The sequence below is a fragment of the Pinus tabuliformis genome, chromosome 8 (assembly GCF_031772625.1).
Source record: "Pinus tabuliformis cultivar Carrire ecotype Pingquan chromosome 8, CPIR1, whole genome shotgun sequence".
Classification (NCBI taxonomy): domain Eukaryota; kingdom Viridiplantae; phylum Streptophyta; class Pinopsida; order Pinales; family Pinaceae; genus Pinus; species Pinus tabuliformis.
Window position 1 is genome coordinate 815,644,682 of NC_142294.1, and position 23,063 is coordinate 815,667,744.

The 23,063-nt window shown below is 38.5% G+C and overlaps 1 protein-coding gene and 1 pseudogene across 3 annotated transcripts in view; one reads left to right on the forward strand and one right to left on the reverse strand.

Moving 5' to 3' along the window:
- Positions 1 to 23,063, forward strand: part of PEX1 (peroxisome 1) — a 326,445-nt gene that overhangs the window by 150,401 nt on the left and 152,981 nt on the right. The gene's annotated exons all lie outside the window — the stretch shown is intronic.
- LOC149238070 (calcium-transporting ATPase 3, endoplasmic reticulum-type pseudogene) lies at positions 230 to 14,239 on the reverse strand (annotated as a pseudogene).

Sequence of the window (23,063 nt, forward strand, 5' to 3'; positions counted from 1 at the left end):
GTTTGTGCCATTGTTAAGACCAAAAGGTCTCATGATAATCTTGCATATTCTTGTAAAGTTTCTCATCTGTTTTGATCTTGCAAGTTTATCTTGTTCTAGTACCACGGGGTTCATAACTGAATGGTTTGCCGAATTCCCACAGAGCCATTTCGCCACGGCCTTGAGGGTATCTGTTTCATCAGCATCATTAAGTCCATAAACCCCTAGTATGGCATCTCTATTCAAAATATTAATAGGAATGCAACAAACCTTCTATGTACAACTGCAACCCATGATGAATGTCCATTAATGCAGAACATTCAAAACTATTGAGAATACTGCCAACTATGATATTACAGATTTTGCTAAAATTCTCTGTGCTATCCAAACTGACACAACCATATTCCACAGAATACTTTGCAAGATCAACAGGCTTGCCTCTTTCACAAATTAAATTTTCATCTCCTGAATGCTTTATTTCTTCTGTCAGTTTTCCTGGTGTCACAGAGAATAGTGAAATATAGGACTTGGGCTGACAGTGGTCTCCCTGGTTGCCTGTGGCCCCCACAACATGGATGGCATCCACAAGCCTACCAATGCCTGAAAAATGTACATATAGAAGCAAACAGGCAGAAGACAATCGACAACTGTAACAATTGAGGCAAAATTATCATCAATCAGCACCATATCAGAAACACCCATTTCATTTTGGCATTGTATGGCTTCAACAAGCATCCTATTGTGAGGTAGTTCAACCCTTAAAAATAGTACCAAGCGTTGTAGAGCTATTGTTATTTGAATTGGTGATAACTCATCAAACTCTGACACAGTGTAGGAACATCCAACCAGGTCATAAAAGGCTTCAATGCAGTGACAAAGAAACTCTGCTGTTGACTTCTTGTCACCTGTAACTACAACATCACGTATTCCAGCAGACATGCATGTTTGGATGGAATTTCACACTGCAGCTCTTGATTGATTAGGCATTCTGACCAAGCCAATAAGCAGGAGACTTGACTTGTCCTCAAAATTCAATGATTGCTGGCTATGTGTAACCCATTTCAAGGTGAGAGCTGAACACCTTAATGTCTTCTTTTGTCCAAGGCTGTGGGCCCTGTTCTCCACCTCTGATCAAACATTAAGAGTTAGAGGTATAACAGAGCCATTGTTTGAGCATCGAGCAATAATACTCTCTGAAAACATAATTTTTTGTTGGTTAAAGCTATGAAGAACACTAATCACCTTATGTTCTTCGAAAGTTTCCAAAACAACAACCTCTTTAGATTGATGATCCCAATAATGATTGCAGTAAGATACACATCCATGTTTGCACAACATAATCAATGTAGATGGCCTTGGATTGAGAATTGGTGAGCCAACCCTTTCTGTGAGAGCACGGAGAGCAATTTCTGTAAACTCTCCAATTTTTCCATACGTTCCCTTGTCTGAATTAAATTTCAAGCTTGAGTAATTGCACAGAATTGAACACATAGATATATGTGCAGGATGTTGAAATCGTAAACCAGCTGGATCATAAATTACACCGTCTGGAACATATGTTGTCCCTGTGACTGTATATTCTGTTGAGGTAGGACCATGATGAACAGAACGAATTACCCAAATCTTAAAGACAGTCATAATTTTGGTCATTTGAGTGCCTGTCTTGGCACTGCAAATCACTGTTGGGCATCCTTGTGTCTCAACAGAAGGTAGGGATTGCACAATAGCATTCAACTTGGCCATTCTCTGTGCAAGAACCATGGTAACAACAGCTGGAAAGTCGATTTTTAAGGCCATACTAAAACACAAGTCACAACAACACCCTTTGCAAGGAAGGCACCAAATTTATCTAGCTTTTTCTTTAGGAGTGTCATTACATCATGAAAACTTCCTATCACTGTGTTAGAGCCAATACTGACAGCGATGGCTTTGGCCCATCCAACTACCACAACTGTTCCAGAGAAGAGAATGTTTATCTTATCTTGATAGACAGCTTTAGTTGTACTTGTAACACCAACTTCCTTTCCTACTGAACAATTTTCACTGGTTGGTATAGCTTGATCTACATCCAACTGGTTATCGATCATCCGAATGACTCACCTGTCAGCTGGGACTTTGCTTCCAACTTCAACTATATCTCCTGGAACAAGATCTGATGCTGGAAGTATTGATAAAAGGCCCGGTTGAAGAGCAATCAGTTCTAGTGTCGAAGTACCTGAAGAAATCGGATGAAACGAATTGATAAAAGCTGGTCAATATAGATTAAGTGACTTAAATTTAGCTCTGCGAGAACTTGATTCTTTGATCTCCTCAACATCTCTGCAATTTTTTTCAGTGTATGTGTGGTGTTATCAGTTAGAGAAAACCCTGGCTGTAGGGGAAAAACTCTAAGGTAACTCTAACTGCTTTGGGGTTGGAGCTGGCCCTTCAATTCGGAGGGGGATCTCTCCTCAAACTCAACTACCCTAGGTCACAATGGTAGCAGGTCTGTTAAACGCTCTATGGCCAGATTAATGTGGAAGTTGCTAAACTTGGTTGGAGTATGGGAAGAAACCATTGGGCAATGGAGTCAAATAATCTGAGTTAAGAATCTTTGGAGCTTGGTTTGTAAGGATTTTGCGTTCCAAAGGCATGTATTTCAACAATATGCTAGACATTAATCATCTATAGCATGAAAGGAAGAAGAGGAATACACTCAGAGCTTAAAAGCATCATAATGAGGAATTCTGTATTTAACTCATCATCTGAAAGGTGAATATCTGAATATAAGATATGTGACATGAATTCTACATCTGCTTGCTGATTTAGATGAGAAGCTTAAACACTCAATGAATAACAAAGAAATAACACAACACTAAGAAACAGACCACAAATGCTGAAAAATGAATCTTTGGCACAAAACCCCTGTACTTCTGTCCAAAAGTTCTTCTATTAATCAAATGCACATGGTTACAATAGGTTTTCTCTTCAAAGTCCAACCCTGTACATTACAAAAATGATAGTCTTTATAGACTACTTACAAATTGTTCAAGATCCAAAAATAATGGATCTCAAATCAATTTATCTATCTATAGCTTACTAAATCAAATAATAAAGGAGATAAGATTTGACTTCAAGTCGAATTGATGAGGTGGCTTTCCAACTGAAAGTAGGTTAAACGTTTTTTTAAATATAGAAAAAATTAATTTTGGCGAATTCCTGAAAAATAGGCTCCAAATATTTCTTCGTATCTCTGAAACCATGATAACTGTGCAAAATCTGAGAGAGGTTTTTGTTAATGGGCCCGTTCTTAACAAAAACCTAGTTGGGTTTTCAAAAATTCATCCCCATTTGTTCAAAAACTGATTTTTAAAACAGTGGCTAAAACAAGAAAAAACTGAATTGGAAAATCCTGAAAAATAGGCTTCAAAGATCCCTTCGAATCAGTGTTGTTAAAATCGCGATTTTTTCCTCTGCCCGATCAAATCGCGATTTTTATCTGTAAAAATCGCCATTTTTTTTATACCGATTTTTATCGAAAAAATCGCGATTTTTTGAAAATATCGCGATTTTTTTGAAAAAATTGCGATTTTTTGCGTAAAAATCGTGGGAGGCGCGGGCAGCGGGGTTTTATATGGCAAATTCGATTTTTTTTTAATTCATTGTGCTGTCGCCGCGCGGAGGAGGAGGAGAAGAGGTGAGGGAGAGGAGCTGAAGGGTTTCCGTCGGATTTGGGAGCGAATCCAAGCGTTTTTAGGAGGAATCCAAGCCAAGATCACCAATTTGTCCATAAAAGAGGTATGTAGATTAATTTTTTTTGGTTTTGCTTCTATAAAAACTTTGGTTTTCATTGTTTTTAAAGAATTTTTTGAAATTTTTCATTGATTTGGGATGGGTAATTTGTTATGACTATGAGAACCAATTTTTTATTTTTATTTTCTCATTTTTTTTAAACATTGTTTATTTTTTTTGAATTTTCATTGTTTTTTGGCATTTGCCATTGGCATTTGGTTGGGTAACTTGGGTTTAGAAATTGAGATTTTGGAAATAATTAACTTGTAATTTTGCAAATGCTAAATTGTAATTTGTATTATGTAATCCTAAATTCCTATTTCCTAATCCTTATTTTTCCATAGGTTTGCAAATTCAAAATTCAAAAACAAACATGCCAAGGAAATTGGATCCTTTCTGGGAATATGGTGACCCTAAAACTCCGAATGATAGACAAAACTTGTATTGCAAGTTGTGTGAAAAGGAAATATTCGGGGGGGTGTACAGGTTGAAGTTCCACCTTGCACAAATCCCTGGACATGATGTGGGGCCCTGTCTAAATACAAATGCTGAAATTATCCAAAAAGCCATGAGAGCATTGGGAGAATTAGAGCACACTAGAGATGCCAAAGAAGAACTCAAAAGGCAACTAAAAAGGTCAGTTGAAGGAAGTGGGCCAAGTGGCACTGGTTCTACTGCAGCGTCAGTCAATCCGGTAGCTGCATCATCATATTTTGTTCCTCGAACCACACCTGGTTCACAACCAACTATTGGTTCAATGCTAAAAAGAACTGAAAAAGAACAAGCTGACAAGTTGATGACAAAATTTCTCCTCTGGAGTGATATTCCTTTCAGCATTGTAAGGAGTAATCCATTTTTCCAACCTACTGTTGATGCTATTGCCAGTGTTGGCCCGGGGTACAAAATCCCTTCTCTTCATGATTTCAGAGGCCGGCTTCTTCAAGATGAAAAGCGTGACTGCACCCAAAGATTGGAGGATTTTAGGGCATCATGGGCACAAACAGGATGCACTGTTATGTCAGATGGTTGGACTGACCAAAAGGGGAGAACCCTTATAAACTTCTTGGTTAGTTGTCCCAAGGGGACTATGTTTATCAAATCTGTTGATGCAACTCATCAAATCAAAGATGCAAGAACTTTATGTGATTTGCTGGATGTGTTTATTTTGGAGGTGGGTGCAGAAAATGTTGTCCAAGTCATAACGGACAATGCTGCAAATTATGTTGCTGCTGGTAGAATGCTTATGGACAGGCATCCTGCTTTATTTTGGACACCTTGTGCTGCCCATTGTATTGATTTGATGTTAGAGGACATAGGGAAAATTCCCTTTGTCAAAGAGGTTGTTGACTCATCAAAAAGCATCACAAAATTTATTTACAATCACACATCTGTGCTTTGCTTGATGAGAAAATGCACCAACAACAAAGAGTTGGTGCGCCCCGCCATTACACGGTTTGCGACGAGTTTCATATCTCTTCAATCCCTCTTGAATTCTATGTGGGATTTGAAGAGAATGTTTCTTTCAGAGGAGTGGCGTGCTTCGTCAATGAGCCGCAAACCAGAAGGAGAGGCCGTCTGCAGACTAGTTTCATACCAGGAAGACTTCTGGGCGGGAGTGCAGGAGGTGTGCGCTGTTACAGAACCTTTGGTAAAGGTTCTTCGGTTGGTTGATGGTGAGAAGCCCGCAATGGGCTATTTGTATGAAGCCATGGACAGGGCCAAAGAAGCCATTCGGTCCTACTATGATGATAAGGGAGATGATGGGTTTCAGAGACAACTCCTTCTATGGGAAGTCATTGATGAGCGATGGAACAACACACTCCATCGTCCCATTCATGCTGCTGGGCTTTTCCTGAACCCTGCATTTTCTTATGCATGTGGGTTTAATTTTGATGTTGAGGTCGTGGAAGGATTATTAACCTGTGTCCAGAAGATGGTGAGATCTCCAGAAGAACGTATGGAGATCTCTAGACAAATTGAGCAATATAAGTTGTCAGGTGGCACATTTGGCTTTGAGATGGCTGTCATTGATAGGACGATTAAAATGCCAGGTATTTTTTAGTTTGTAGTATGTACTTTGTAACTTTGTTTCAACTTTCAAATTTCATTGTTTCTTCAAATTCCATTTTTTTCTTATGTTTATTTAAAATTTTATTTGTAATTTTGTTGTAGACGCATAGTGGAAGATGTATGGTGGCAGAGTACCCCTTTTGCAAAATCTTGCCGTACGCATCCTCAGCCAAACATGCAGCTCCTCGGGATGTGAGCGCAATTGGAGTGTATTTGAAAAAATACACAACAAGAAGCGCAATAGGTTAACACTTAAACATTTAAAATATTGCAAATTTCCAAATAAATTTTTGAATTCATTAAAGTTTTAAACAATATTTTTTTTATAATATTAATTATTAATTATTATTTCATGAACTTTGTACAGGTTGGAGTCCCATAGACTTAATGACATGGTCTATGTCTACTACAATCTTCGATTGTGGGTGAGACAACTAGAGAAGAGTAAGACCCCTGATACGGAAGCCATCTCATTGGATGGGATTGACACCACTGCTGAATGGAGGGTTGAGACCGAGAGGCCTCTCATGGATCCCACTGAGGATTGGTTAGTGCAGGATGAGGGGGAGGAGGAGGGGGAGGAGGAGGAGGAGCAGGAGCAGGAGCAGGAGGAGTTGGAGGAGCAGGAGGAGGAGGTGACACCGCCTACCCGGGCTACCCGGGCTACCACTACCACCAGTAGAGGACGTGGTCTTCGTCCACCTAAGCCTCCTGTAGCTGCTACTACTAGTTCTTCAGCTTCTAGAGCACGTCAGACTCCACTGCCATTTCCACCAGCACAGGCACCAGCTTCTACATCTAGAGGGAAAGAGAAAGCTGTGCCATTTTCTCGCAAGAGGGGCAGAGGAAATCAATAGGATTAGACTTTCATTTTATTGTATATGACATTATGACATGATGAGATACATTATCATATTTTTTGTTGATATTTTGAGGCTGAGTTGGACTTGGGACTCAGGACTTACTATTCAGGACATGATTCAATGTTATGTGTGATTTTAGCGCTAGAAATGATATTAAACATCTTATATATTAGTTTTTTTATCATATTTATGTGTCAATGTATTTATTTTATGTTGTAGATGGTTTAGATATTAAAAAAATTGAAAAAAAATGAAAAAAAATGAATATTTTTGTGCCAAACGCTTTTTTCCCGCTTTTTTCCGCTTTTTTCCCGCTTTTGTCGATTTTTTCCGCTTTTTTCCCGGCGCCGATTAAATCCCGATCGCGCTTTGTGCAACATTGCTTCGAATCTCTCAAACCATTACACCTGTGTAAAAATTGAAAGAGGCTTTTTAAATGAGCTTGTTACCAACAAAAACCTCTTTTGGTTTTTAAAATTTCGTTTCCAATTGTTCAAAATCTGCGCCCAAAGTTATTGTGTTTTACAGGAAAAAACATAGTAAAATAGAGTTTTGTCGCTAACATATTAATTGTTAGCACTCACTTGATCAAGTTCCCACTCCTTCGTTGACATGTGCTCCATCAATGCTTTTTAATCTTGACCATCCAAACTTAAAATTTCCTTTTAATTTGCCAATTTTACATATTTACGCTGCTACTTTGGTTGTCAGCGCATTTTTATTTTACAAATCCACAATAGCGCTGATATTTTACTTGTCAGCGCTTTTAAACTATTTTTACAAATTGGTACGTTGACACTGAAACTGTTAGCGCCTCAAAACTATTAACTAAAATTGTGATAACATGTGGAAAGGAAAGATGTTGTATCAGAAATTGGTGCATAGTTAGGAGGTACTGGAAGACAGTCTAAAATAAGTGCACTTGGCTGTATGATTGGCATCTTCACACCTAATTTCTTCAGTGATTTTCGAGATATCTATCCCAAAATCTTTAAGGCCTCAATAGGAAGCAGGCATCGAGAAGAACTGTTGGTTGATTGATAGCCATATTTCTCTAAAAAGGACCAAAAGCACTATGTTAAATTTGGCAACTAGGGCCAAACTCCATGCAAGTCATCTTTTTTATGGTAGCTGATATTTTTCTTGGATCCCTCTCATTGAGAGGTGTAGGATTGATCTAAAGATCATCCGATTCCAATAAGTATTCATGGAGATATGAATTTATTTGTGTTATTGGACAAATCATCAAGGTCGGCCAACAACCAAATAAACCCCACAAGTGTTCAACGTTTTAGTATAAAAGGAGATGACTTGAGAGTCATTTCTCACACTCACTTCACTCATGATCTCTCTCCACTTGTTTTGGGTTTGGTGGCTAGAGAGATCTAGAGGGAGAAGCCCTAGACGTTGAACCTAAGATGCCCTAGCCGCAGTCAATTCTAATCCGCAACTAGAAGAGCCCTAATCCGCAGCAGAAGGAAGGCCCTAATCCGCAGCTAGAGGAGGCCCTAATCCGCAGTCAAGAAGAGGACAAGACATGAGGAATGATAGGATTTTTTTGGGTTAGTTTCATCCTCTACAAAGGTCCGAGTTGAGGGGAAAGGAAGCCACAACTCATAGAAGGATTCTAGGGTCACTTAAGGGCTGAATTAAGGAGCCGCAGGGTATTGAAGTCTTAACATAGCCGTAGGTCATTTTGGGCAGCTATAAAAGGAGGCCGAGACTCTATGTTAGAGAGTTGTTCAGCTCAACAAGAATAAAAGGAAAGGCCGCAACAATTTCAAGAAAGATTGGGCATGTTTGAGTGGGTTGAAGATGATTATCATCTTGCCCTAACCAAACCTTAAATTGCAACAGAGATATATCAATCAAGAGGAAGATGCATGTTGAGTTTGTGCTAGGTGGAAGATTATCCATGTGTGGACAAAAGTTTATGCAACTTGTATGAGCAAGTGAAAACAAGCTACAGTCTTGGGTGTAGGATCTAGGTGACTAATGCAGTCATAGATGGAGCATAGATCCGCATTATAGAGGACAGTTTAGGATGTCCTTCTCGGAGGTTTGATATCTCGAATGAGGTACAGTAAGGTACCTCTGCTAAATCATATCTACAAGTTACAACTAGCTGCTTTGCTAGGCTGCAAGCCATAGCAAGCAGCTAAGGTTGTTCCATGACTGTGTTACAGTATGCAGCATGTAGGTGACAGCATGTTGGGTGCAGCATAGTAATGAAGTGCTGCATAGCGATGATGAGATACAACATGATGAGATGCAGCATGATGGAGGATGCAGCATGATAGGATGCAACATAATAAGATGCAGCATGATGGAGGATGCAGCATGATAGGATGCAACATGATGAGATGCAACATGATGTAGGATGCAGCATGATGAGATGCAGCTTGATGTTGGATGCAGCATGGTGATGGATGCAGCAAGGTGATGGAATCACCTTGGAAGAATGTTTGCCTTCATTTGAATTCAGAACTGCAGTCCATGTCCTCAGATCTGCAACCCCATCTTCATGGTGAAGATCTCTGCTCTTATTTTGTCAAGTCAAGTGTTGACTTCTGATGTATATGTACTATCTCTCTCTGCTGAACTATTGAAGAATATAAGAAGAATTGATCAAGGGTTTCCCCACATTGGGGTTTGTCCCTGGCTGGCGCCACATCTTGTGTCCTCTTGTCTTGGCTTGTCTTTTGCGATTTATGTTTATGTTCTATCTGCAATTTACTTTAATGCTAATGTGATTGCTAATTTGGAAAAGGTATTGAGCTAACTATGAAAATTGAAATAAATTGCTCTAAGCATAGAACATACCTAAACTTGTTACTTAACACACTAGGCACACCTTTCCTTGACAATGTTTTCAGATCTAAAATCTTAATACCTTCTAGCCTGCAAATCACCTTAACAGTGATTGTAGGATATGATAACGACCCACTTTCTCAATTGGGCGGTTTCTAAAGGAACTGCACCATTTCTCTTATGGTGTACTTCTCCTCTTACCTCGATCAAATACTATGATTACATTGAAGGTCTTCTGGTTGCCATGATGGTATACATCCTCCAAATTAGCTCCTGTAACTTTACAAGAATCAAAAGGGGTATCCTTCATAATTTGGTCCCTATTCGGTCTTTTGGATAAATTTCTTGTTTTTTCCTTGTAAGGTGATCACACCTGGCAATTATTCCTTTCTTCCCAAGCCCAAGGTTTTGCTACTATGTAGTGGGATAGTAACAATTTCCTTAACAATGATGGAGCAGTCTTCAACATTATTTATAAAATGGCCAGTGCCATCCTTGTCCAATACATGGAAAGACGGTTGACAAACATCTTCTTGGCATGATTTTAACCTTTTTGGTCGTCTATTACTCGTGAAGGAATCGTCTATGGGCTTGCATAGAGCTTTATCACTATCTTGACTCTTGAGGATGATCCCCAGGGAAATCGACCTCATATCCTTCTCCGCATTCTTCTTGGTTTGTGGTGACTGATTTATCTTCGAGTCTACAACCTTCCCTTTCTTTCTCTTCTTTCTTTAACCAAACCCATGCCTCTAAGTTCTGTCACCTTTGTGAAGGCTTCACAGTAATCTTCAAATTTTTGATTGGGGCACATTTCTCTTTAGCCTTTAATTCTGATTCTAGAATTCTCCTCCTTGGTGGCACCACTTGTCTTAGGCCCATAGCTAGACAAGACCATGCTCTGCTACCCCTGTAATGTACCCGACAATTATTCAAGCAATTTGGATGCACAAATTCAATTTCCTCAAGCAAATGTTTCAAAAAATATTTATAATTTTCTGTGACACCTCTCTTCAAACAATTTGAGTGCAAACACAATCATTCTACTAAAGCAAGTAACAAATAGAATCTGTATGCAAAGTGGAGTAGGAAAAATTTGAGGCAAAGAAGATATTTTATTGAGAGCAAATGCTAGTATTACAAATGCTTACACCTTGAAGTTGCATTCTCTTTCAAATACTTCTAGAGGAAGACTTACAACCAATTCGACTTCTTTAGGAAGCTGCTGCATGCATAAGATCATTAATAACAAGATGCTACAGACACCATGAAAATTCGGCCTCCATGGAAAGAGTTGCTACAAGGAAATACCTATTCGGCCTCCTTGAAAGATAGGCTAAAATGTCCATCCTTTAGTGGAAGAATTAGATTTGGAATCAATGGATCTCCTTGGCATAAACTAACACAATTCCTTGAGAAATGTCACACGACCTCTCTCAAGAAATCGATTGCTTCCATATCAATTAAGATTTGCTACAAGACTGGAGATAATTAAATGTTGGGTTTGCGGCTTCAATTCTGGAAAAGCTCTCAAATAATTCGATTCTCCCAAATGAGACCCCAATTTCATCCTTATGGATTCTCTGAAAAATACGCCCAACAATTCGTAATTCGACTGCCTTCTCTTAGCAGGGATTTCAAATTTTTGAGGGATTCAACTGCCTTCTCTTACCAAAGATCTTGAACTTCTGAAGAAGATCACTGACATATATATGAAAGGAAACCCCACAACGCTGTTGAGAAGAATCTCGACCTCCAATCTGATCTTCCTAGTGCCGGCTTCCTTAATGCCAAGTGTTGGGTCTAAAATGTGGATGCAAATTAGAGTTCCATTTACTATCAACTTGGGAAAGTAAAACTTCGAGGAACATCCACCGTATGTGGACTTAGAGACAAACTAAATTAAGCTAGGTGAAGAAATACCAAAGCTCCCTTATAGGAGGTCTATTCATTAATATTTCTAACCATCTTAATCAATAAACTAAGAAATGAAGGCATTTAAACATAATTCAAATTGATTAAAGGAAATATTAAAGCTCTCTTACAAGATACTATTCATTTATATTTCCACCATCAAGATCTTTTAAAGTAATGAAATTAAAAACATAAATGAAAGATTACTATAACAAAACAAGTATGCAAGTGAGGCAATGGGGGCCCTCCATAGCTCCACAAGCACACCTAGAAAGAAGTCAAATGTAGAAGAAAATCCAGTCCACTTTATTTATCATCAATTGCAAATTGCAATTACAAGCTGCAAGTTCTACATTCCAAGAGATTCTAAATCTCCATTACAATGATCCTAAAATCTAAAATTACAAATGAAGGACTAAATTTCTAAATTCTAAGGAAAATTAAGGTTACAAATGAAGGAGATAACACTCCTATTTATACAACAAGATGAGATAACAAACTCATAATGATGATCCACTATTCCCTCCTTTGATCCACTTATTTCTCAATCAATGGTGACACATAACCCTATCCTCCATGATCTTCTCCATGAGGTCCACGATCTTATCCATGAGGTCCATGATCTCCTCAAATTCGAATTTGAACATAGAGTGCCACATAAGGGTGTCTTAGAAGCTTCCTTTGTACCTACACATGTCAACAAACTCATTCTAATTGTTAGGTATAAGTATATGGATATTATTTTCTAAATTTTAACCACAAATTCTCTTAAAAATACTAAGAATTAATAATATTTTGGAAAACACAATGGTAACCCATTTAATGATGAAAGTGAAGCCGATGTGGTGACATGGTGGTGGAATAGAGGTGAGAAAATGTCTGAATGGAGTGAAAGTGGATCTATTTTAAGGATAATTCTTAGGCCCAACACCAAGAATTAGATTTGGCCCTCTAAACTTTAATTATTTCGCTCCTCCTTTGAATATGAACTTTGGCCTGAGGGTTTGTCACTTGGCCAAGGAAAATTAGTACCAACTCGGCCCGCCAATGCTTAAGCTCGACCCTCTTAGGAAGATAGTAATATTCAACCAATTGTGGAAGAAAGAGTAGTCTTGCAAATCCAGTCACAAGGCCAATAATCTCTGCAAACAAATATTGTTAGATCTTCAAGAAAGAACAATAGGAAATAGCTCCACTAGGGCGACAATTAAATTCACTGAAGATAGAGAAATCTAACTAGGGTGACAAGAGATCCACCGAAGCTAGTGTGAAGGTCTCACTGGAAACCCTCAGTAGCAAACTCACTTGAGATCCTTCACCAATGACAAATGATATGATGGAATAGAATGATCAATCATTGAGTTCCATTTTCCTTTTATAGTCGTTCATTGAGACTTCTCCAAGCTTCTAGAACTTCCTTTAATATTATTTTATTGAAGAAGTCAATTTTCCCTCCTAAGTGATTTTGCCCCTTTTTAAAATAAAATACTTTTTGGCTCTCCTATTATTTATTATTTACCCTTTTTTTATTTAATGATAACAAAATTGGGTAAATCCCCTCCCTCTTAGCTAGGAAGGTGTTCTAGTGCTGCACTACTGTTACAACACTCTGCCTCTGTATCACCCTTTGTCACACTGCTGATGTCTGGCCATTGTGACTACCTGCCATTGCTCACCATCCATTGTGCAACTTTGATGCTGCATTTGTGTTGCTGCTGACACTGCTATACTGCTGCCAACTCTGCATCTGCATTGCAACTTCCTCTCATCTATTGCTGCTACTACTGCAACTGCTGCAACTGAGAAGCATCCTAAATATTGAATCAACTGTGTCTGCTGCATTTGTCTCCTGATTTTTGACTACTACTAGCCACTGCACTGTCCACTAAGGAATCTGCATTGTTGCTGACTCTGCACTGCTACCAACACTGCACTGCGCTACTCAACATCTGACTGCTACTAGTCTGCAATTGTCACTCTGGAATTTGACTGCATCAATGACACTAATCCATCATGCTACTATATACTATGGGCCCCCGTTGCAAGGTAATGATTCATGGGGAGGACACCTCAATGGACCTTGCAAAACCTCTGCAACTTTGGGACTATAGCTCCATATCGCCCCCCCTCACTCCTGGAGGTATAGCTGCAAACATCGCGAAATCTTCCTCCAACTTGGAGGACAAATTATCTATCTCTGCAGACGCTGTCGCCTAGTCCTACTTCTCCTGCTTGTCCTTCTTTCTGAGAGGACACTATGTACTGTAGTGGCCAAGCTCGACACACTTGAAGCATTTGACCTTAGATAGGTCCTTCTTTTTCTTCTTTTCCCCTTGTCCCTGACTGGGACCCTTTGATGCTAGGGCCACATTCTCCTCTTCCTTTTCACCCTTCATGCCCTTGTTGTTGCTTCCGCTTATGGTGCTCTTTAATAGATCCCAGCTCAACTCCTCCTGCTGTATGTCTAACCATATCCTTTCCCATCTAGGCAATGTGTCTCTACCCAAGATACTTTGGACAAACACCTGCTACTCCTTTGAGACACTATTCAATGCGAACCATATATGCTTTGTGGGTTGGGGTGTTTCCCCAATGGTTGCAAGTTGATCTCAGACTTCTTGAATCCTGGTGAGGAAGACATCTATGCTTTCGTCATTTTGCATTATGATGCTCCTCAACTTCTTCTATAGGAACATCTTCCTTTGCTCAGAAGTACCTTGATATAGCTCAGAGAGAGCAACCCACATTTCCTTGGTCGTACCTTTGTCTACCACATGTGAGACTAAATGATCTCGGACTCCATCCAAAATCATCCGCTTCGCCTTCGCCATTTCTTTCCTGTACTTTTTAAGCTGATTTGCATCCTGAGGTACTGCTACCCCATTCTTTGCATAAGTCTTTAGACCATATTCATCCAATAGGAAGTAGATCCTAGGCTTCCAGATGACATAGTTGGAGGCTCCCTCTAGAGTCCAACCTATCTTGATCTCTAAGCCCAACCGTGTCCATCTCTAAATCTGGTTGAAAATATCCCCGTTTCCATATGCTCAGCTGTTGGATCTGCTATATGCACTCCCTTCTGGAGTGAGGAATTCTGCCCACAGCTTCTGCCAATCTGCAATAGGAAAATTGGATTTCTAAAACTTGAAATACCCTAAGAGAAATTTCCCTCCTCTGTGTGCTATTTCTCTTCCACCCAGTGCTAATTCTGCTTCTGCAATCGCTGCAAAACCCTCTGTGCCTAAACAAAGAATTTGCTCAGCGGAAATCTGACCTGCGGTTTCTCCCTTTGCCTGCTGGAATCACTCAATTGGCAAGCCGAAATTTTGTGCTAACTTGCACTGAAAAATCGAACTTCCCCAAGCAACTCGATCTTCTTGGCTCAAGCTCTATGCAGCCTCCAGAAATTCGTTCTGCTGCTCCCTCTGAACAACGAATTTCTGCTTCTGCTTCTGAGCTTTCCCGTATGATCAATCACGCTCTAATACCATGTGAAAATTTCAAGTCTAAAATCCTATTGCAACAATTGGAATTAATTCTTCTAATTGTTAATTAATTAACAATTTATTTGCTACGACAAATATCAAATAAATCACACTGCAACCTTCACAATTAAAACTACGGAAAATAATAGCGCTGGAAACTAAGAAATATACTAGCACACACAAATTTGACACTTATTTTTGGACTAAAGTCCCTGGAAAAACTCAACTTCGGAAAATCGATGTAGCAGCTGAGGGTTTTTATTGTTATGCATCAGTGAAATAATCTGAGTGCAATTTGGATGCCGAAAATTGGTGCAATCCTGCAGAGAAAATACTGGAAAAATTTATCTGAGGGAAATTACCTTCACTCCAAGCAATCCCGACACTCTCTGAGTTGTGATAAGCTAGCTGTCCAACTTGGTCCGCACAGGCTTTGCGTCACTCTGGAGCTACCTGCCACATGCGCTGCCTGAATCAACGACCAATCTAACCATCCTACCTGTTGCTGACTGGGAAATTGTCTCTCTGGAACTCTGGAAATGTCTTCCGTCCTCTAGAATTGATAACCAGCTTCACTGCAACAAAATCGAACTGCCCTTTGAAGCTTTTGCGTTGCCTCTGCGCAACCTCCAAGAGAAATTTCATCGTCTCTGTAAAGTATTCACTGGGTTTGGAAAATCTATCTCCTACTCCACTGTCCTTGCCCCTCTCTATCTCTGCTTCCCTTCTGAAGCTTGAACTCTTCCGGCTACTGCCTTTGGAAAATCAAACTCACCAAGGAAATCGATCTGTGTGTGTGTGTGTTCTCCATCTACCCATCGACTTCTTCTTATAATCTTCTGTTGGGGCTCCAACGACCAAGATTAAAACTTAACCAAGGGCTAAGATCATATCAGAGTCGATCTGTGTGAGTTTTTAGATGATTCACACCTTATCTCAATTAATACTGATTAATTAACCCCTTTTCCTAAGTTTAGACTAGGAAATATTTAAAAATAGGCTAATAATCTAATTGAGACACTTCTAGGTGGAATTTCCAAAAACAATTTCCGAGTTATGGAGAGCTCCTGTGTTTTAGCCTTTTCATTAAGTTTCAAGACTAGAACACCTCCAATGCTACAAAAAACTGACAATGTAGGGAACCGTGGACATGGTGGTAGGATGGAGTGACTTTGGAGGCATGCATATGATCTGGAGTATGGAGCACTTATTAACCCTTATTACACCTTATGGTGGCTTATTGAACTCATTTGGAGGATGGTGTGATGCTTTAGGAACATTTTTACCCACACTTGTGGGCTTTTATGACACATTTATTATTTATTTGAGCTACGAGGTTGGCTTGTAACCATCTTCTTGTGGAACACTTAAAGTAAACTTGTCAATTGTTTAATTGTAAAAATGACCAGGAGAAAGGCTCATAAAAATAGAGACTCCCATAATTTTATTTCATTATCACACGTGATCAACATTTTTCCAAGAGTGTGTGACTTGTCTCTTTTTCGTGACATTGGGCAAAATGTGAAGTTTATGGATGCGACTTGCTATTGGAAGTGATTTTTGCTTGGAGACATTGTTTCAGGATTGAAAGAAGTGCTTTTGTGGAAGATTGTTGTAAGTTTATTGTTTATCATTGATATTTTGCATGCTTTAATGTTAAAAGTGGTGTTTTATTTGTTCCATGACTAAATGGTTATCATTGCTGAAATTTTGCTTCATAATTGCACGTAAAATTGTCGTCTTCAAGCTTTGTAAAGAAACTCTATATGTAAAGACCTTATACTTATTTGTTCCCTCACTCTAACAATAGTTAGGGCTTTAGAAGTGGATGCCCTAGAGCATCCCTCCTTACTCCTTCAATATCCTTCCTTGGAATTTTGTGTTAGAAAGACTCCATTAACCCTTGTAGGATAAGGCGCTGGTCCAAAAGTGTGTTGAGTACCTTAAAGCTAAATAAAATTTCTTTTTTCTTTCCTAGACGGCTAGGGAAGCAACTAGGGTTTAGGTATGATATATGCATAGGAATTGTTGTTTTATTGCGTAAGGGTGGCTCATAATTGAGAGTTAGTCTTTATAAATCATATAAAAACAAAATCTAGCACCGTGGATAGTCTTGCATACCCTAAAAGTGTTGAAATCACCTTTTATTTTTGCTGTTTATGCATATCTAGCAACCCGAAAACTGTGTTCCCTACTTTAGCCCTAGTTTCTATCTGAGGGCCTTGTTCCATTCTTGTTGAAGATCATTTTGAGGGCTTTTCTTAGGCTGTTATATGACATTGTATGCCTAACTTATAGCATCCCATGTATTGGTGTAACTTTAGAGTGTTTGAATCTTAGCGTAGGGAACCTAGGTCATCTTTGGCCTTGCCAAGCTCTCTATCCATCTTTAGACCTTCAAAAATTTATCATCTTGAGTCTTAATATTAGAATACCTATCATATAGGGAGCTTTAATAGGTGATTTAGGGAAGCCTCCCTTGTGGTTTAAATCCCCCCACTAAAGAGCAAGAGGAAGGTTGTTGATGTGATAGTGGCAACCGTTCTTCATTGTTGCCACAAGGTCCGGCCCCTCACTTGGTGAGTTTTTACACTAAGCCTGTTAGATTTTGCAGCAATTGGACTCCAAACAAAAAAATAGTACTATCAAAATCCTCTTTAAAATATCCAATAGGATTCAAAATGATGATGTCATCCCCATTGGTAAATATTTTTAGATGGAAAGGAAGAAAACTATTTTTCTTATCATATTTTTGACTCATCTTCCTATAAGTTTACTTAAATGTCATGTGTGGGCACTAGTTGGATGTAGTGTTAAACTTATCTCCATAATTTTTTTTTTAAATGTCAAGAGTAGATGCTCGTTGGATGCATAATTTAATTATTCGTCCAACTAGTGCCTACATTTGACATTTGAGTAAAACTGTAAACCTATAGGGAGATAAGTGGAAAATACCTCTAAAGGAGTAGTTTTCCTTCTTTCCCTTCAGAAATTCATCAATATTATTTTACTATTATTGTATTATTTTCCTTAGGAGGCCCATTTTAAACTTCAGAATTTCTCCAATGCTATATACACAATTCAAGGTGACTCTATTATGATTTTAACTAATGTGAGATTTATTTTTTAAAGGACCAGTGGTAGTAATAATATAAAATAAAAATAGTCCATATTTAGTATTTTAAGAATATTTTTCATATATCAAGACGATATTAACAAGTTCTTAACCAAGATGAGGTTTATGTTAAATATTGCGAAGGAAAACTTGACACAATCATCTTTGGTTTCTATCTATCCAACTCAATTATTATTGTTGACTCAATTTCTTGAAATTCTATTGGTTTTTGAATTCCAACTCATCAGTGCTTTTTCCTTTGGCACCATTTTAGACCCCAAATTTAATCCACTGATTGGATTTGTTGTTTTCTCTCAAATTCTCATTTTATCGTCACTGCTTCGCAAAAGACCCTTATGGTGTAGTGCTTGAAAGTTTGAAACATTCTGCATTGTGTGTGAGGTGACTTATATGAAAAACTAATATTACCACCAAGATCCGTTCTGTTGTTGTTTTCATGCTTAGTTTCACTAAATTTCTCCTTTGGAATGGAACTGCCCTTTAACGCCCTCAAACAATTACACAACCAATTCCTAAATATAATATTGTATTGGACTTGGAAATTTATTTAGACTTTCATTTTAACCAAAATTTAACAATTTAAATTCAGAAAAATACCTGGAAATCCGTTTGAAAGCGTTTTTGGTCTACTATTACTAACACCCCTATTATCGAACCGACTGTTTCCTCCCAGCCTATTTGGGATCAACCTATCTGGTTCCCAAATCTAGAGGACTTCAAAATAGAGGTCTTTTGGCCCTTGTGCCCAAAACTACAAGAACAATTGCTCAAAGTTACTGCTTTGCTCGTAGCTCTCTGTATTTCTTATGTTGTCTTGGCTTCATCACATAAAGACAAAATTTCCCCCTCCCTTCTAAACTCCTCCTCCTCTTGTTAAATCCTCGAGGTTTCTTGCTTGCCCCACAATCTCTTCACCGCCTTCAATAGAATATTGTTCGAAATTCTGTAGGCGGTCACCGCCCTCTGATAGGATGGGTTAATAGATTTGGGGCACCTTTCATTTAATGATTGAAACTCTATTTAATATTCTATATGAATTGTATTTCTTACTTAATTCGTTTATATTTATTTCCTTTAGATTGTAAAATATTTATTTTATGATCTCTTTTAGTTAATATAATATTTATATTATAATTTTATTTAATATATATATATATATATATATAATTTCCCTTTTGTACAATATCATTATATTCCCTTTTATACTTTGTATAACCCATTGTATTTACTTTTATTTTGTATAATATATTCTAGTGCGATGCACATTAAGTACCCCACTTAATATATTCATTATATTCTGGTGAGTTAAGTATTTACTTAGTACTTTAATAATTGACTTATTACCCTATAATTGGACACATTTTTTTTTAATACTAGCATGTATACTAGTGCAGTACATTCGATGCATGCATAGGTAGCTATCATTTGCATGCCTTGTATGCATTCTAATATTCCTATGCTCCCTGTAATTCGAGATGGGTCATTACATGCCCTCTGTCTCTATTGGAAGAACCTTCTTTGTGGAAGAGTTTTGGATTTTTCTAGGGAGTGCTCTATTAATTTTTGGTAGCTCAGTAACAAATTCCAACCATTGGACTATGCTCCTCATTCTGAGAGGACTAAAATTGACCTTTGAAGCACTGGATTTGGATAAGGGAAAGTTTATTTTTGAAGTGAATCTGACAATGTCACATTTATTTAGGTCGGCCCTAAAGTGAAATTGGACATCTTGGAAGCCTATAAATACAAGTCAAGTGACCCTCATTTGGATATTCATCAAACATCTTCTTCTCTCTTCTTTGGATTGGTTAGTACAGGTCTGAAGTGAGTTTGTGGAATTTGGTTCGTATAGGTCCAAGATTATAGGGCCTGAAGTTCGCACGTTTGGTTAGGGTTTTTAGTTTCCAGCTACATGGTTGACTCAGGGAATTTTTGGCTATAACCACATGCACGCAGGTTCATCCATGCAGTTGGAGCTTCTCAACTGCACACATAACTCTCTCTCCATGCGGTTGGGATCTAGGGTTTCAGTTTGATAGTTGATCACAGTTGACCGTAAACAGGAAAAGTTGACACTGATCTATATTATTGCTGAACATATTTTTGGATATTGTTGGGTTAATTTTGCTGGATGATTATGTATTGGCTCATTGTACTCTTTGCTAACATTTTATGACAATCTAATAGAATAAAAATTACAAAGGGTTTTCCCCCTTGTGGGGGGTTCCCTGGTCATTGACCAATCTGGTGTCTCTTGTTGATGTGTTGATTGTATCCTATTGTCATTGCATTTATTGTTCTATGTTCAATTACTGTTGATGATTGGAAACATTACTTATTATTGAAATATTGCTAATTGAAGAATTGAACTGGGCTAAAGTAATTGAAACAACATAAAGCAGTGTAAAATTAACATGTTATCAGAGCTAAGTTGAAGGACAAGTCCAAAGGAGACAAGAGTTGAAGCAATCATCTTTGGAAGAGTTGAAGGAACCTATCTAATCAAGTCAAGATGTCCTCCTACTTTAAGGAAAATGAGACGCTGGGTGACTCATCTAATTTTGTTGCTTGGAAAATAAGATTGGAAATCATAGCTGAAGGCAATGATGCTTGGGAATACATACAAGCAAAAGTACTTGAGCCTCTGGAGAATGCTTCCCTTGCTGCCAAGAACAAGTGCAAGAAAGGTGAGTTAAAAGCAAAGAAAATTATAGCCGATGGTTTACAAGATCATTTACTTGCTTATGTTGGGAATTTGAATAAGTCTAAGGATATGTATGATAAGTTGGACGACATGTATGAAATCAACAATTTGAATGAAATCATCACCTTGAAAGATCAACTGAAAGACATGAAGATGAATAAAGGAGAGACTGTGCAATCCTATATCATGAGGATATCTCGTCTTAAAGATCAATTGCAAAGAGTTGGAGAAATTGTACTTGACAGGAAATTGGTGATTGTAACTCTTAGAGGTCTCCCTCCTGTTTGGGAACCTTCATTACCGCCAAAAGCAATAACAACAATTTTTCATCATTTGATGAACTTGTTGGAAAGCTCACTCAAGAAGAGTCCAGGATGATTTCAATAGGGAGAATTCATAAGCATGGAAAAGAAGAGGTCGCTGCATTTGTTACTCAAGATAAGAAGAAAAAGGGAAAGTGAAGAACATCTGGTTTGAATAGGTCCTCTCCCAATTCTAGGGACTCTTATAGAAGATCAAGGGTTGTTGAATGGTATAATTGTCATAAGCATGGTCACTATGCCTGAGACTGTCCAAGAAAGAGAGATGCTACAAAAAGCTTCCTAAGAATCTGTTAAAGAAGGTTGCTAAGAATGTGGCGCTTGCCATTAAATCCATTAGCTCAATGAGTTCCCTGCACCATAAACTCATTGAAAGCAACCCTATCACGCCTAGAATCTATGGTCTCCCCAAGATTCACAAGGATGGGGCTCCCTTGAGGCCCATTGTCAACACCATTGGTGGTCCTACCTACCTTCTTGCTAAGTTCCTTGCGTTAAAGCTTAAGCCCTTGGTTGGTCGTACGGAGTCCTTCGTAAAGGACTCTGCTTCCTTCATTAAGGAGCTCAAGGACATCAAGCTTGACCCTGGGGACATTCTTGTTAGTTTTGATGTTGTTTCCCTCTTCACTTGCATCCCTATTAGTGAGGCCATGGAGGTGATCAACCGCCTAACAGATCCTGACACTGCTAAGTTAGTTGAGATCTGTCTCACTTCTACGTTTTTCTGTTTTGAGGGAGAGTTCTTCGAGCAAACCTGCGGGGTTGCCATGGGCTCACCCCTTTCCCCTGTCGTTGCTAATCTTTTCATGGAAGATTTTGAGTCCAAGGCTCTAAACTCTTCCCGGCTCTTGCCAAAGCTTTGGAGAAGATATGTGGATGACACCAATGTTATCTGGTCTCACGGCCAAGAAGAATTAGATCTCTTCTTCAATCATCTCAATAATCAATCCTCTGCCATTAAGTTCACTATGGAGCAGGAGGTCGATGGTTGCCTTCCGTTCCTCGATATTCTTATTTCTAAGAATAGTGATGGTTCCCTCGGCCACCAAGTTTTTCGGAAGAAAACGCATACTGAGCAGTATCTTCATGCCAGTTCCCACCATTTCCCGGCTCAAAAGATGGGTGTTCTCAATACCCTTGCTACTCGGGCCCTAAGGATCTCGGATAAGAAGAGTTTTGAGAAAGAAAAATCCCATCTCCTTGATGTCTTTGTTGAGAATGGTTATAGTAGATTCATGGGTCAGAGGGCTTTCCTTAAAGCTTCCAAGAATTCGCTGTCTCAAAGAGAACCGAAGGAGCGAGTTCCAGGTGTCCATCTTCCGTATGTTCAGGGGACTACTGATAAGATTGGTAGGATTCTTAGGACGCATAGTGTCCCTGTGACCTTTAGGCCCCTGAACACCATTCGCATGTCCCTCAGATCAGCGAAGGATCCTATCGACCCTAAAGATATGAAAGGTGTGTACTTGATCCCCTGTTCCTGTGGGACCCCCTACATTGGGGAAACTGGTCGCTCCATTAATCAAAGGATTAGTGAGCATGCAACAGACCTTAAGCATAGGCGAACTAAGTCTTCCGCTTTAGCTGAGCATGCTGAGAAAACCAATCATCATGTTTGTATTGAGGAAGCTAGTGTTATTGCTAAGGTTTCACACTTCCATCATCGGAAATTTAGGGAGGTGCTTGAGATTGAAAAGAGGCCGAGTAATCTCAATAGAGATGATGGCTGGAAAATCAATCGGTGTTGGGTCCTAGCACTTTCCACTTAGTCTTTTTTTTTTTTTTTTCTTTAACTAATTTATTTATTATTATTATTATTATTATTCTTAATTATTATTATTATTATTATTATTAATTAATTAATTTATTATTATTATTATTTTTTAAGTTGACTTATATTAATTTTCTCATTTATTTGTTCATACTTTTAACCTTCTCTTTCTTTTATATTCATTTATTCATATAAGAATGGTCCTGTTTTTAACTAAATTCCTTCTAATACTAATTTAA